The sequence below is a fragment of the Palaemon carinicauda genome, chromosome 34, assembly GCF_036898095.1.
Source record: "Palaemon carinicauda isolate YSFRI2023 chromosome 34, ASM3689809v2, whole genome shotgun sequence".
NCBI classification, from domain to species: Eukaryota; Metazoa; Arthropoda; class Malacostraca; order Decapoda; family Palaemonidae; genus Palaemon; species Palaemon carinicauda.
The window spans coordinates 6,664,923-6,669,267 of NC_090758.1; the positions used below are offsets into that span (position 1 = coordinate 6,664,923).

The following is a 4,345-nucleotide window of genomic DNA, read 5'->3' on the forward strand; positions in this document are numbered from 1 at the left end:
TATATATATATATATATATATATATATATATATATATATATATATATATATATATATATATATATATATATATATATATATATATATATATATATATATATATATATATATACGCTGGATGTATGTATGTATGAATGTGTGTATGTAGTTATGTATGTATGTATGTATGTATATATGTACCTGGAAAGCTAACGCCTTAGAAATCTAGATTTTAAACTACTCAAAATTACACTGATGCTTGGAGACAACGTTAATTACACATCGTAATAAAAACCAGAATCAAAATAGGAAATAAAGATACGATTATCCCTTGTATTTTATCTACTGATTTATCTCTTCCTTGCTATGACTATCATCTAATAGTTTGACAATTAATTTGGTTGTTTACTTTGGAAAATAGTTGGACGGTAGTTTCCCACAACACGCCTTCCTCCATAGGTGACGTCATCAGAAGTGACTTCGTTAAAAGTAATATTCTTATTATTAACACCGAGCTGGTGGCAGTTGGGGTCCTGGTGAATTCTCTACAGGACTTTGTTTTGAATTTTATAGTCATTTTTTTTTATAAGTTTTGAGTTGACATTCTCGACTTATTGCTTTAAGATTTATAGTCTTTGCTTGATTTTTATAATTTGAATTTGGTTTCAACTTTTGTACAGCGCGTTGCTTCTGGTATATAAGTTTAGTAGTAAAAGTTCTCTACTTGACGTGCTTAGTTTGAAGTAAGTTGTAATTATTTTCTTCCAGGTCCTCTAGAATTTAGTTGTTCTTGATGGATAAGCAGTGTAATAAGATTGTACCTCGAGTATTGACTGTGACTTCGATGATTCTTGTGAGGTTGTTTACAGGCAGTCTTGCTTCATCCAGAAAACTGTAGAGGGTATTTTCTGGCCAGTAATTTTACTCTTCGGTATTTCCGATTTCTTATGATTTTCCTGATTTTAGTGTAGTTTTAGTATAACTGATGTTAGAAACTTTAGCTTTAAATATTTACGGTCAACATAAGATTGATTGAAAACTATATATCCTCGTTGAAACTTGTTTTCTATTTTTATAAAGGTAATTATTAGGTAATGTGTCATGGCAATTGCTTATGCTTTTTTTTCACTACTTCAACTTTAGCTACCGTTGTTTTTTGTATTTTTTTCGTAAATTTCTTTAGTTTATTATAAAAAACTCCAATTAAGGAGCTAGAACTTTTTAATATCCAGTGGTTTATTCCAATAATCCACAATCCACCTATTGCTGTACTATATTTTCTTGTTCTTGGATTGTTCTGATACAAAGTCTTTTTCCAGACTCTTCCTGGAATTCCATTTTGTCTTTGAATCTCTACTACGAATCAACATAAACACTCAAGATTACGTAAGAAGCAATGGTGTATCTTCATCAACGAATTTTCAAGATATACTTTTAAGTCTTCATTCAAGAAACTCCATCAACCCAACGATACCTAAAAGTTAAGTAAATTTTTCTAAACTATTTTCAAATTTATTCTTTTGGCCAACAACCCTCCTCCCCGTCAGGGGCGGTGCCCTTGACGGGGTGGGGGTAACCTCCCAATGGCTTGCATAGTTGGTTTCTTGCAGACCAACTATGCAGGTTTCTGGGGAGTTTAGCAATCTACTAATCCAGTTCTTTGCCTTCCAGGATTGAGTCCTTCAAGACTTTAAATTTAAGCAGAGTTTCCAGTGAAGGTAAGAAATATGAAGACTTCTGTTTGTTTTCAATTTAGAATTTTTGATAAATTTTTCTTTTAGTTCTTAAGAATTTAAAATTTTTACTTCTTCACATTTTGGATTTTTACCCTTTATTTCCTTTTAAATAATTTAGGTCAATTTTCTTTTGGTAGTTGAAGGAAAATAATCTTTCTAGTAATTATTAATGTGTTTTAAGGATTCGTTTACTTTTACCCAATTTTTTTTTTCGTTTTTTGTTTTATTGTATTATAGCTGAGGAATTTAAATTTGAATTTTCCATTTTTAATAAAATTCAAAATAAATCTGATCTCTAAAATTTAGATATAAGGAAAGCCTACGTATTATAATTTATTTTTATTTTGTGGATTTTTCTTAATTCCTTATTGAATTCCAAAGACCTTGAATTGTTAAAACATTAAACAAAATTGTAAATCACTTAAGTTTTCAAAAATTCCTTAAAATTCAATTGTTTAAACTCAGTCTAATTATGTTAAAAAAAGAATTTATTTTCAATCTAGTTGTGTAGATTTTTCTTTAAAAATTATCACGTAATTCAAATTTATGTAAAACCTGGCTTAGGATATCGTAATTTTTTTTCTAATGTTGGAAATATTGCAAAGATTTGAAATCAGTCCTATTCTTGAGCTATCTGAAGTTAGCTTTTAGGAACTAAAATTAAGTTAATAAAAGGAAAAATAGAGGTTTTGCAATTTTTTATTTTCTATTTTTTCTCCTTTCTGTAACTTTAAAAAAATTATTCAAGGGGTCAGTTAAGTTTAAAGGTTTACTTTTTATAGAAATTATTGTAACTTGTTTTAAGATTACTTTTGCTCACATTTTTTAGTTTAATTATGTAGTCTCCTAATTCAGATAGGAGTTATGGGTTATGTTAATAAACTTTTACCAATTCTGTTCTTTAACGCTTGTAATTTTTTGCAGGTAACTGTCTGGCGGATTGTTCGACAACCCACAACTTCTAACTACATTGTAATACTCTGAAGATAGAGAATTTAAGATCTGTGAAGTGGTCATAAAGACGTAGCTTTGGCCTTTCGGTTCCAAAATTTCGGAGCTTTGACGTCAACAGGTCAAGAACTTGAATGCTTGATGATTCATAGAAGTTGTAATATTCATCTTATTTAAGAGTATGGGATAATATGAGGCAATTGTATCAGCCATTTTAAACATGATAAATATGAATTATAAACCATGAAGTTGTTGTTTTAACTGCGAAGTATGCTTTTTATGAGAAATTTTAATTTGAATTTAGCATATTGGAAATTTATTAATTTATGCATACATACATAAAAATAAATTTTGCTCTAAACCTAATAATTTTCTTTAAAACTACAGTGAGTAATTTGCACTGCTGTTCAAATTATTTCTCTTTAGATTTTTAGAGTAGCAATAATTTTATGATTCTTGATTGGGAAGATAACCATGTACTATAATTATAAGCATATACTAATATAAAAGGTGCTTTAGAAATACTTATTAGTGTTTAAACTAAAAAAGTGGACTCTCTCTAGCATAACAAGTAGTAAGTTCTTAACGTGGATTAATGGACCAGGTGTTCCGGAAAAAAACTTATATTTAATGAAATATATAACTTTAACCTTTTTCCGCCTTTTTTTCATTAGATAAACTTCTTGGTTGCTATAGAATTAGTTTATTTTTATTTGTAGTTTTATTGGCGCCTGGTAAACTGGACAGTTTGTCCTATGGCAATGGTATTTGAATTTTCTTAAATACCAGACAATGCTTTTGAACATTGTGTTGCGTGAGGTGAGAGTGTTTTAGGCCTCATTGGTATCAGTGGATGGGCTTAATTTATATCATAGCCTGATGTGGTTGTAACCAACGTATAAGAGTAGAGGGTTGTAACATAGGCTTGTTAACTAGCACCTACAACTATCTAGAAACTACATAATTGGGCAGCATGAGTCTAGCCGTTCCTGTAGACATTTTCCTAGTTTTTTTCGCTCCAAATATTGGTACAGGATATTAAGAATATCTAACTATAAACTTTGGTTTTCTAGACCTTAAAGATACTCATATTCTAAGGATTGTTCTTAGGCGGTTATTTAAAAATATTTTGTGTCCACCCTTGTATACTTATGGAAACTTGAAGTTGGAAAGTTGAATTTAGAAACTTAAAATACCCTGTGATAAAATGTAACTTGAGGTTTTTTAAGTATTTGGTACTAAAAGAAACTTATCAAATCTGAATACATATTGCATTTTATTAGTGTAGGCTAATCTTTAAATGGCTTTGTACAAAATAAGGCTTCAGAGGGAACAAATATTTTTGGCTAGTTATGAAAAATACATTATACCGTGGTAATGTTATCCAACATAACTATTGGTTAGGTAACTGACTATAGTTGCAGCTGGACGAAAATTTTTTCTACCATTTGACTATTATTCAATAAAATAATCTAGAACGAGATGGACTGATTGATTTATGAAGTTTTGACTGATTAATAGATCTTTGTCCCTTTATAGAAATAAGTTACTATTGATACTAGACCAGGAAATCGTGATATTTAATTTAAAAATTAAATTTAATTTATGGAAGACCTTAGTTACAAATCTGTAACGTCGCGAAGTGTTTATAAATAGTTTTGCTAAACAGTTACTGTCAG

General features: G+C 29.4%; 1 long non-coding RNA gene across 3 annotated transcripts; it reads left to right on the forward strand.

Moving 5' to 3' along the window:
* Positions 1–508: 508 nt before the first annotated feature.
* LOC137626561 (uncharacterized) lies at positions 509–3,529 on the forward strand. Of its 3 annotated transcripts, none has more exons than XR_011041051.1 (4): positions 509–722; positions 1,299–1,459; positions 1,651–1,697; positions 2,640–3,529. It is a non-coding gene; the product is annotated as an uncharacterized lncRNA (long non-coding RNA). The 3 variants fall into 3 exon arrangements; XR_011041049.1 differs by lacking the exon at positions 509–722 and adding an exon at positions 742–910; XR_011041050.1 differs by lacking the exons at positions 509–722; positions 1,651–1,697 and adding an exon at positions 742–910.
* The last annotated feature ends 816 nt before the right edge of the window (positions 3,530–4,345 follow it).